Consider the following 13,020-nt stretch of genomic DNA (forward strand, 5'->3'; position numbering starts at 1 on the left):
AGGAAGCAATCAATAAATGCTAATTGTTACTGCTTCTATCATTATTACTACTAATAATGCTACCAATAATAATTTAACATGCCAGCAGCTTCCAGGACTGGAACAGCAAGGTCCAGCAACATGTGATTCACCAAGTCGCAGCTGCAGAACTAATGTCGGGCTAGGCAGGATTGGCATTAGCCTCTAAGAGCAGCAACTGGGGAGGTGGGGCAAGATGTTGTGGCTCAGAGTCCAAGTTCCATCACTAGACACTGTCAGCATCTCACCTTCATACTCCATCAGGGTTGGACCAGCAGACAGAAGTAGAGCCAGCCCTCAGAAGAAGGGAGGTGAGAACACATGTAAGTATCAGGGCTGGGCTCCACACCCAGCAGAGAACGGAAGTGGATGCCTGGACCTGGGCAAGAAACAAGACAGTTGCAAGGGCCCTACTGACACTCTGGAACACCCAGGGCTCTGGTCACACTGCAGTGCCCGGGGCAGCAGAAACTCTCCAGACCCATCCAATCAGCTGAAGGGAGTAAGTAAGTTCACATGGTGCTACCAAGACCAGCTCTCTGGCAGACTGAAGGCAGTGCTGTAATGTGAGCTGCTCCTTGACTGTAGGGATAATATGATCTCCCTCTCTGAGCTAAAGAAAGGAATAAAATCAACAAGGAAAAGGAAAGCACAGAGCCCACAGTAATGGTACATCTGCAGCAGCCACAGAGCACTCCAGGCAGGAGAAGGGCTGCTAATCTGAACAAAGAGCTTTTATCTGTCAAATTCAGGGTACCTCAGGGCTCTGCCACCCCCTCCCCGACCCTCTGGCAATTGTGTGTGGCCAGAGGATCCCAGCCGCTGAGTCATTCTCAACAGAACCCCCCAGGACCTTGCTACTCACAGTGGTTCTCAAAGGGGATCAGAATCTGCATTTTAGCAAGATGTCCACAGAATACACATGAGCGTTTCAGTTTAAGAAGTTCTGTGAGGACACTTTTTTTTTTTTTTTTTTTTGCGGTACACGGGCCTCTCACTGTTGTGGCCTCTCCCGTTGCGGAGCACAGGCTCCGGATGCGCAGGCTCAGCGGCCATGGCTCATGAGCCCAGCCGCTCCACGGCATGTGGGATCTTCCCGGACCGGGGCACGAACCCGTGTCCCCTGCATCGGCAGGCGGACTCTCAACCACTGCACCACCAGGGAAGCCCGAGGACACTTTTATCGATTGGTGGGATTGAGAATGTGAGTTCAAACCTATCAATATTTGCCATCCCTGCTTTGAAAACAGACTGAGATTGGGGGTGCTGAAGGCATGAAGATGTCCGTCATTTCAGAAATGATACCAGAGTCTCTAAGTGGCAATGATACCAGAGACTTTTCACTCATGAGAAGGTTGCTGTGTAGCCAGAATTAAGACGGTCCCAGCCAAGTGGAGATGGCAGGTTCGAAAGAAGCCAGTAAAGATATCTGGGAAGTGGAACAGACATTTGGAGCTGGAGCATGATAAGAATTAGAAGACGCTCTGTGTGACCCTTGAGTCTTATGATGTATCTTGTCATGATTTCCTTCATGTTGGCTCATCTTGATTGTCTGTTCTACTTCATCGTTTGTAGTTTTGAGAAGATCAAACCCACTCAGCTATGCTGAGGTGTCCCAAAGAAAGATGACTTTCTCTGGGTCAGGACTACAGATGGGAGCTGCTGCAGTCCCCTGGGAACCAGGAAATGGTGACCAGACCAGAGTAATCAGGGAATACGGGAGAAACAGAAGAAAAGTGAACGTTTGGGGAAGAACTCAAGATCCTCCCACCTGTAGGGTGTTTTTCTTAAAAACTGTGCATCTTTGTGTGGGTATGAATTTCAGGGAGGTGGTTTTTCCCTTTGTGGCTTCTTCTGAGAACCTTCTGAAATGGATGAATCTTTACCCCTCTCTCCCCATCCACCAAATGTAGAGATAAGCTCAAAACTTGGCACAATTTCAGGGACTTATAGAACCTGTATGATCTCAGGGACCTCAGGTTAAGAACTCATGCCTGGCACTTCCCATACATTTTTTTTCTTCTTTGAATCCGTAACTTTAAACCCTGACACCACCATTGTTTCTAAACAAATAAGGAATACCAGGTAGTTTTCCATTTCCAGTGAGAACTAACTCACCTTTCAGACAATGAATGTTCGGAGCAGCAGTCCTCACATCAGATGTGCTGCTTAAGCTGGAATTCCCAGGAGAGCTCACAATAAACACCAGTGCGCAGGCTAGAGGCTGTGATTCTATTTGTTTGGGTGGAACACAAGCATCTATGTTTTTAAAGCTCCCAGGCAATTGTAAAGTGCATCCCAAGTTCAGAACCACTGCTCTAGGGTGATTTTGCCTAAACTGGGTCTGGGATAAGCAGTAATCACTACTCTGCCTTCCCCTGCCCCTCTCAACAAGCCCTCTGTACTGGAAGCAGATGTGCACAACCCAGGGTAAAGTGAGATGAAGAAAATCTTCTATTTGTATCCTTTTCCCTCGGGTACAATCCTGTTTACATCCTAAACATGAAACCTGAAAAAATACTAATAAAAATAAATTTTTATTGAAGTGTAGTTGGTTTATAATATTGTGTTAGTTTCAGGTATACAGCATAGTGATTCAGTATTTTTACAGATTATATTCCATTATAGGTTATTACAAGAAAATGGGTATAATCCCCTGTGCTATACAGGGGATCTTTGTTGCTTATCTATTTTATACGTAGTAGTTTGTATCTCTTAATTCCAGACTCCTAAATTGTCCTTCCTCCCTTCCCCCTCCCCTTTGGTAACCACGTTTGTTTTCTATGTCTGTGAGTCTGTTTCTGTGTCATATAGATATTCAGTGATATAAAAACCCAAGTTAACAAACAACTGTCAATAAGCCATGGATCTTTGACTCCACCCCCTCTACACCATGTACAAAAAGTCTTTCACAAGCAGGGTGGGGACATGCCTCTGACTTCTCTCAGAATCACCACTTGTGGTTGTGAAATTTCAGATGAGTCACTTGATGTTTGGTAAACAAACGTTGGTATCCCAAAGATGTCTGCCTATAAGTCTACCTCTGTCTGTATATGCATGTCATTTCCACATGCTTTTGACGAGGACGTGGATTTTTCCAGTCAACCTTTCAAGTATGTTACTTCTCTGAAGATCACTGAGCAATAAATTTAAAGCTCAGGAGTATTGGCAACAAATGTGAAGAATTAATTGGCAGTCTTAAAGCTCAACTTGGAAAAAGTTCATTACTTCTAATGGCTTCTTTACAAAATTCTCTATTTGTTTCAAGGCTAGAATACATGGTTGCCACATCTTGGTGGATGGCTAGCATCTGGCTTCACCTCTAAAATTTCAGCCACTGCCTGGCTGCAGACTCTATCCGGATAGGATACTTTGAAAAAAAAGTGTCTCAGCAATAAGGTTTCCTTCAGTCAAGTGTTAGTTCTTACACTGCAGCCCACTGTGCCCAATTTTAAAGAACTTCTGACTCAGATGCAACATTTGTGATAATCTGTTATTCCATTTTAATAACAGTAATTGAAATGCCTCTTATGTCAGCCTATATTCAATGAATAAAAGAAAAGAATGATTTCTACTCTGATGGTCATAGGGGAAGAACACTGAACCCAAGCAACTGAGATGTCTTCATTGTCACCCCCCTCCCCCGCATCAAGTAATCCATGATGGTGTGGCTTGGACATGAAACCAAGGCTGTACTCAGTGTCATTATGTCTTTGAAAAGCAGTGTCCTGTGAGGCTCAGCTTCAAGAGAGAAGTCAGACATGAGGTTTTTGAGCAAATGGCTTGGATGATTACCTTGGATCTTATTACACATCTTTATGGGAAATGACCTAGCTGAGAACATCTTTAAAACACACACAACTCCAGTCATCCAAAATCCTGAAATTCTTCCCTGGTTACACATAGTATTTGAAGTTCCCTTTCAATATTCTAATTACAAATGTGATTTTAATGTGAGCTAGTAAAATATATTTCTTCTCTACATCTCAACAAGAGCATTTTTTTTCTTGCCTAGAGAAGGAAGACTGTCAGAAGTGACATGACTACCAGCTGCTGTCACATGAAATATTACAGTTCACAAAGTACTAACACATACATTTTCTCACTGAATCCTTAAATTATGACCAGCCCGACTTTCTTAAAGAGTCCAAATAGCTCATCCAAGGTCATGCCTTCAGGAAGTGGTAGAGCCAGGGCTCAAAACCAGGACTGTCAGACTCAAAATTCATGTCCACTACCATCATCTTACCAAGGACAACAAAGGCCACCATTTTCGGGGCACTTATTGTATAGCTGGCACTTTTCATGCAGTATTTTATTTAACATGACCCACAGTGAGGAAGGCGTTAACATCTGAAGCCCCAAGAGCTTAGTCCCTTCCTCAACTTTACACAGCAAATGCTAGAAGTAAGGTTTGAATCCTGATCTTTTCACTGCCCTTGTGGCTTCACATGAGGTAGAGATCAGCTCTCCACGTGCCTTTGAACATCACACAACAAGCCCCACTCAGCAGCGAACAGCCCTGAAGCTGATGCTAATGGCCAGGGGTCCCTCCATCCTGACATGTGACGTGGGACACTGGAAACCTTCCCTGCCTAGCCTGATAGTGTTCCCAAGTGATCAAAAGGACTCAGGGAAGCTAACATTTGACGATGTGAAAGGATCTACCGTTTTAATACCTCTATGCCTTATTTACCCCACTAGCCCGTGATCTACTTAACCCTTGAAAAAAACCTGCAAAGCTTCATGTCTGAGCCCTGTATTCTAACAGGTGGAGAGAGTCCACTGAGTGCCGAGGTGCACTGAAAACATGCCAGACATGAAAATAGCAGTTTTCCTATGCACTATCAATAAGCAATCTGAAAATGTCCAGGAGGAAAAAAATCCCATCACATCAAAATAGCAGAGAAAATATATATAACAAACCTCACCAGAAATATGCAAGACCCATATGAAGAAAAAGATACAATTTTACTGAAGAATACATAAGTTCCTGAATGGGAAAACTCAGTGTTTAAAACTGCTCATTCTTGACAATTTAACTGATAAATTCAATATTCTCTCAATGCTATCCTTATCAAATATCCAGGTTTTTTAAATGAAAACCTGACAAGTTGGTCCTAAAATTTCTTCAGGAAGATAAAATGTATGAAAATAGCCAAAATAAAATGTTGAAAGAATAGAAATGAAGTGATACTTGCTTTACTAGCTATCAAAGCATACTGTAGAAAAACCTGAAATAAACAAAAGTGTTGATTTGGTGCAGGAATAGACAACAGAGCAGTGCTCAATTCTCTCAGAGAGAGAATTTTTTTTTAAACAGACTGATGGACTTTTTCAATTCGACTTTGTCAATTCATTGTGTGATAAAAAGGAATATTCTATTCAGTGGAGAATGGGAATAAATCAATTACAATAAATTATGTTGGAGGAATTAACTATCTTTTGGGGAAAAAATAAGTATTTTTCCTGATAAGATACTCAGATTATTAAAGAGCTTAAGGTAAAAAATAATTAGAAAATTTTAGAAGAAAATATAGAGAAAGGCTTATAGTTATGGGAAAGGGAAGACCTTTTTATGATTAAAAAATTGATCACATAATGTAAATGATTTATAAATCTGACTATAGTAAATGAATTTGTATTAAATTGAATTTAAATTAAAAGCATTTGTAATTAAAAGACTAAAAATGCATAAGATGAGAGAAAATGTTTGCAATATATAACACCAAGTCTCAATACTCAAAATACAAAAAAAAAAATAACTACAACTCAGTGAGACAAAGGACAAGGTGAATTGCCATTTTGCAGAAACAACATGCCATACGATAATATCTCAATCTCACTCATATTCACTCATATTCATAAAAAGGTAAATTTAATCCCTAGTGAAATACCACGTTTCACCCATCTGATTGGCAAATATTTCAGACTGGTTATGTCCAGTGTTGGCAAGATAAAAAATGATGCCGTGCACTCCTTAAGAGGATATAATTTTTTTGGAGGACATTTTGGCAGTATCTATTTACATTAAAAATGACACATCCTTTGACCCAGCAATTACACTGTAAGGTTTCTATCCTAGGGGAAATAATTACACATATATACAAAGAGACTTACACAAGATGTTCAGCACTATTATTGTTAATAACCCCAAATCTAAAGCTACCTAAATGCCTATTAGTGGGGCTATGATTATACAAACAATGGCGCAGTCACGAAATGGAATCCTATGTTACATAAAGGCAGACCTTTATGTACTGATAAAAAGAGCTCCAGGATACTTTGAAGAAAAACAAGGTGTAGCACCCATAAGATAATTTTATGTATGTGTGTGTAAGACAAACACATAAAAGTAATGCACATATGCTTGCAAATGTACATACTAAGCTGACAACAGTGGGTATGGCTTCAGACCAGGGAGAAAGTTTCTGGCAGTGGAAGGGTCTGAATGCAACAAAAACAGGGGCATGGGACTCAGCCCCATTCACATGCTCTTGGCATAAGTCCATTGGAAAACAGTCTTGATTCTATGGACTCAGTTCATAAAGTGATTTTTTAAAGTTGTTAGAATTTACATTGCTTTTATGATAATTTTATTATTTAATTTAATTAGAATTCTTCCTGAGTCATCAAATATTTGCAAGGAGGTGTTTTGTGAAATCAATAATAGAGTCAGTTATCATGTGGCCATCTCCATCGGAGCAGACCCTGTGGAGAAAAGGGAGAGTAGTGGGCAATCATGTAGAACGAATGATGTGTGGTCACAGATAAGCTTTCCCATTGAGTCTGCATTCAATACAGACCTAATTATATTTATCTAAGACCCTTAATGGTTACTTATCTCACATGTCTTGATTTCACATCTACCTGTTCAGTTTTAGTAATGGAATGTAATCTACTATTAGTTCATCAGCAGGAAACACTTTCCTGGCTCTGCCTCTTCTGTTGTCATCACAATACAACTACATTAGGTGTGCATAAACCATGCAAGAAGGCAGGACCTTTCTGCTGTTCAGAATAAGATACCTTTAGCAAAAGAGTCCTTGTGCCCTTGTGTTGACTCCTGTCTCTCCATCAAAACGGAGAATCAAATAAAACTTGTTGGCAGTATTTCTTTACTGAGTTGTGTTTTGTTTTCTTTTGTTTCCCTGTTCTTAGTTGCCTTTTTCCCTCATATGCTTTCTCCCTTCCAACTTTCCTTTAAGTAAAAAAAGCTCATTTCAGTTATTTCCTCTGCTGCTGCCACAAATCATTTTTGGAAGAAAGCAGAGGGTCAATTTAGGCCTGTGGATGGAAAGGGTGCTCCAGAACGGTGTTAACTGTGTCCTAAAGAGCATCACTAACTCAGAGAGGAGCACAGCAGTGTAAACTGTGCATATACCGTGATGGTAGGGAACCCATACCCTACCAGTGGTCAACAGCTGATCTCATTACTTATCAAAATTCTTTCCTTCCTCCTTTCTTTTCTATCCTTCTTCTATTCCTTCCTTTCCATTTTCTCCTTAACTTACACTGAAGGCAGTTTAATGAAGATGGAAGGCCTTGGGTCTGACCTTGGCCCTGCCACTTGCTGGCTGTGGAATAAAGCAAGCTACTCCATCTTTCTGAACCTCAGGCTCCTGACCTGTAAATTTGGACCTTATCCCAAGATGCCCCTTCACCAGGTTATTGTGAGGCTGAATGGGACCGCGTACACTGAGCATCTAGACTGGTGTTCAGTGGGTGTGCAATAAAAGTTAGGTCTTTCTCCCACTTCCTAGAGATCTTTGCTTTGTACACTTTATTTCCAACTGTCAAACAGGAATTCAGAAAGCAAACACATTTCAAATGTCAGCAACCGTACCAGTGCAACCCCCAAATTAAGATCCAGGTGAGCATAAACTGAATTTACAAGATAAAAATATCTAGGCAAAAACAAGATGAATGTGTGCACTATACAAGAATGAATGAGAATTGGTACTTATGCAGTGATTCAACTACCTTTATAAGACCTGAAGGATCAGGAAAGATAAATTCTGAGCAACATGGAGTCAACATACTATAACCTTTCTCCCAGTGACTACAATTAAAACTCAGATGATGATTAAAATAACAACAATAATAATAACAGCAATTATCTGAGCACCAATAACAGCAAGTAGCTTAGGGAGGGAAATCAAAACTTAAAAAGCAAACCATATTAGGACTTTGCTGTTTGTCCAGTGCTTAAGACTCTGAGGTTCCAGTGCAGGGGGCCCGGGTTTGATCCCTGGTCAGGGAACTAGATCCCGCATGCTGCAACTAAAGAACCCACATGCTAAAACTAAAAATCCCTCACACGGCAATGAAGATCCAGCATGCAGCAACTAAGACCCAGAGCAGCCAAATAAATTAATAAATATTTTAAAAAAGAAAAAAAGCAAACCAAGTGAGTTTTACAGAGGGTTTTATTTTATCTCCTGACCTGAAACTAAGGGTGGCCCCAGGGTGGAACTACAAAAGGAGACACAGGCAGCAAAAAATCAGAAAGAACCCTTATCATTTAGTCAGAGAACCAAGAAAAGGTGTTCCTACAAGCAGGAAAGTATGGGGAAAATCTCTGTTGTTGTTGTTGCTGTTTCGAGTAAACTTTTACTGTGGAATAACTTTAGGTTTATAGAAAACCTGCAAAGATAGAATCGAGTTCCTGAGCCCCCCCTTACCCCGTTTCCCCAACTGTTAACATCTCATATTAATATGTTCCATTTTTGAAAACTAAGAAACCAATATATTACTAAACTTCAGACTTTATTTAGATTCACTAGTTTTTCCACTAACATCCTTTTACTGTCCTAGGATCCAATCCAGGACACCATATTACATCCAGTCATCATGTCTCCTTGGTCTTCTCTGGTCTGTGAGTTTCTCTGTCTTTCCTTGCTTCCATGGCCTTGAGAGTTTTGAGGTACACTCATCAGGTGTTTTGTAGAATGTCCTTCAATTTGGGCTTGCTGGATGCTTTGCTCATGCTTAGACTGGAGTTATGGGTTTTAGGGAAGAATATCAAAGAGGTGAAGTGTCCTTTTCAAGCTATCCTATCAGGGGTAACTGCTGTCAACATAACTAATGACTGGTGATGTTAACCTGGCTAAAATATGTTTGCTGGGTTGCAAACAAGTGACTAAGTCTAGTGCACACTCAACGGGAGAGAGAAGAGAATCTGCATCAATAATTGGTAATTCTTCTGTAAGGAAGAGTTGGCTCTTCTCCTCCATTTTCTAATTTATGTAATCATTTACTGTATCAGTATGGATTCACATCGATTTGGGATTTTCTTTCTCTTTTTTTCCTCCTGGCCCTTCCCTAAGGGTGGCTCTGGTCCTAGAGCTCCACAGAGGAGTCCCTGGTGGCACAGGAACCTAAAACCCAAGGAGAATACTTGTCTATCTGGCTGGAGGAAATGGGAAAAGATGACCCTGTGGCTGGGAGTGTGAAGATCCCCATTTTCTTCTCTCTTTTCCCTCACTGTTTTGCCTTGAGAGTAACCCCAGTAGCAGCAGCACTTGTAGCTATAATCCCTAGAAGAACAACAAATTTCTACCCAGTGGGTTGGAGGAAGGGGCCCTGGGTAGCTACAGGGAATGAGGGAAATAATGAAGAGGAAGGAAATAGGGAAAGGTATCCCTTAATTCTGTGTATGAACTGATATAGTCCCAGGCTCACTCTGAGCTGCTCACCTGGGGTAAAGACCCATAGCAGGAGAGCAAAGCCTGTAAGAACTGAACTGCCATTGGAACCTCTGCCCACAGAAGGAGGGTTCAGAACAGTCTGAATATTCCCAGGTTCACTGCCTGTCAAAATAAAATAGCTGGCATTCTGCAGAGGATTTTAACAGGACTCAGAGTCTTATAAGATTCAAAATGTCTATGGTATAATCTAAAATTATTCAACATACAAAAAAAAAGGAAAATGTAACTTCTCAAGGGAGAAGACAATCAGATTTCAAGCTGAAGATTACCCTGATATAGAAATTTTTTCAAAGATCTTTAGACAACTATTATCGTCATGCTCAGTGAGATAAAGGTAGACGTTCTTGAAATGTACAAAAAGATGTTCTTAGCAGGGGAATAAAAACTATTTTTAAAGTGAGTATTTTAGAACTAAAAAATACAATATATTAAATTAAAAGGTCACTGGATGATCTCAATAACACAATGAAGGTGATAGAAGAAAAGGTCAGTGAACTGGCAAACAGATCAATAGAATTTATCCAATTTCTACAACAGAAAGAAAAAAGATTGAAAAAAATCAGTCTCGAGGTCCTGTGGGACAGTATCAAAAAGATCTAATATTCATGATATTTGTCCCAAAAGGAGGCGAGAAAAGAGATAGGTGCAGAAAAAAAGTGAAGACATTATCAAAGAAAACATAAATTTGGTGAAAGACATATACAGCTGTAAGAACCCCAAACAAAATAAACTGAAAGGAAACAAAATCCATCCACATTATAGTCAAACTGCTGACAACTAAAGATAAAGAAAAAATCTGGAAAGCAGACAGAAGAAGATTCCCTTTATGTTTATGAATATGGAAACAACAGTTTGAAGGACTGTTTGGTTTTTCATTAGAAACAAAGGTTATCAGAAGGCAATGGAATAACATCCATAAAGTACTAAAAGAAAGAACACGATGCTATACACCTAAAACTAATATAACATTGTAAACCAGCTATATTTGAATTTTTTAAATGATCTTATTATTTTAGTAAAAATAAAGTATATGACAATGTAAAAAAGGAAAAAAAAAGGGAAAGAAAAGAACTGCCAGCACAAAGGTCCATATTCAGCATATATACCCTTCAATAATGATGTCAAAATAAAACTCTCTCAAAGAAAAACTAAGGGAATTCACTGCAGCAGGCCTTCTCTAAAATACTAAAGGGCATCCTTCAACCTGAAATATTCCCTGAGGGAACTTGGAACTTCAGAATAAAGAAAGAGCAACAGAAATGATAAATATCTGGATAATTATAATAGACTACCTTCTCTTAGATTCTTTAAAATACATATAACTGGGCTTCCCTGGTGGTGAAGCAGTTAAGAATCTGCCTGTCAATGCAGGGGACATGGGTTCAAGCCCTGGCCTGGGAAGATCCCACATGCCATGGAGCAACTAAGCCCATACACAACTACTGAGTCTGCGCTCTAGAGCCCAAAAGCCACAACTACTGAAGGCTGTGAGCCTAGAGCCCATGCTCCGCAGCAAGAGAAGGCACAGCAATGAGAAGTCCACACACCCCAACAAAGAGTAGCCCCCGCTCGCTGCAACTAAAGAAAGCACACGCGCAGCAACAAAGACCCAACACAGCCAAAAATAAATAAATAAAAAATAATAATAATAAAATAAAATACATATAACTACCTGAGGCAAGAATGTACATTGTCTGGTGGGGTTGTCAATACATGTGGATGTAATATACACGCCAATTATGGCATAAAGAGGGATATTGACCCCTAGGGCAAGTGCGTAAAAAAAAAAAAAAACAACTACAAAGCGATATAGCTCAAAATCAGTGGATACATTTAAACAGATTACTAAAAGATATGCAAACAATCGAAAAGATTAGGAAAGGTGGAATAGAGAAACAAACACCACATCCACAAACCAAGCAAATAATAAAATAATACACCTAAAACCAACCATATCAATGATTGCATTATATGTAAATGGTCTAAACACACAAAGTTAAAAGACAGAGACTGTCAGATTGGACTTTTTAAAATGCTATATGCTGCTATATTAATGTTAGCGGAACTTAAATAGTCACAATAATATATGCACAATAAAAATGGAATTTTATCTGTGAACCAGGTGGGTTACTATAAACTACATTCTGCCTAGTTGTACAATATTTTTTGTTTGTTTAAATATCCTCCTTTTTTAAGGTTTGGCTGAGGCAGCTCTGCTCTATAGCAAACATGTCCAGGCCCATGTAAGCCAGTCCAATGGCCCCAGGTTAACCACTCAACAGCCATTTTTCCTCTTCCTTGTTAACAGTGCTCTGATTTTGTTCAGCCTCCAGAGGAAAAAAATCACTTGTCTGAATGAATTGTAAAAATTTTACTTCTTTTTGCCAGTTAATGACCTACTGGTGCACGTGTGACAGTTTTGGCCACATCACATAAGAAGTTTGTAGGGGGCATCTAGGAAATATATTTTCCTTCTGAGAGGAGAGAGTAGGAGAAAAAAAAATTCCCCCTTTTTGGTGGGTTTTTTCCCTTGCTTTAATTTTTGAATTCTGTTACATGAGAATGAGATACTTAGAGCTGTGGTAACCAATGGCACCAGGAAAAGTGCTGAGTGTGGCAGAAGAGAAAAATAAAGGGAGTCTGGGAATCATCCCTAAGAGTACCTACTACTGGGCTTCTTATTAAGTAAACAAGAAATATTCTTATCGTTTAAGCCCCTGTTGGTCATGCATTCTGCTACCTATGGTCAGAATAACATTAACTGATAAATGAGCAGATAGTCTAGTCGTTCTCAGCACAGAATGCCATCTGAGCAATTCTGCCTTCTGGGCACTATTAGGGCCATTGTCCTTCCCCCTTTCCCAGCCACTTCATTTGGATGGAGAAGAACATCTGCCTCTAGAGGATTCATTTCAGAACCAATAATACTGCACAGGTTGGGACTCATAGATTCAATCAGCCAACAAACTCTTACCAAGTACTTCAGCTAATTGTGTGCTAAACTGAGTTCAGTACTAGAGGGACAACAATAATGAGAAAAAGTTCTGTGTTTCAAGTGGGGGTGAAGACTATATGCAAATAAGTATACATGGTCAGGTTGTGACATAAAGAACAGTGGCATAGTAAGAGCATGTTGGGGTCTAGTCTAGATAAAGTGAAAAACAGAATAGCAGCTATTTCGGAAATTTATGCAGAGCGAGATTTCTGGCCTTTTCCACTTTCTTTAGGGAGTGGTAAGAAAGTGTTGGACTTGAAAAGCCTTATTAAATTTCCACATTAATACTCTAAACTC

This window comes from Phocoena sinus, chromosome 2 (genome assembly GCF_008692025.1).
Source record: "Phocoena sinus isolate mPhoSin1 chromosome 2, mPhoSin1.pri, whole genome shotgun sequence".
Lineage (NCBI taxonomy): Eukaryota > Metazoa > Chordata > Mammalia > Artiodactyla > Phocoenidae > Phocoena > Phocoena sinus.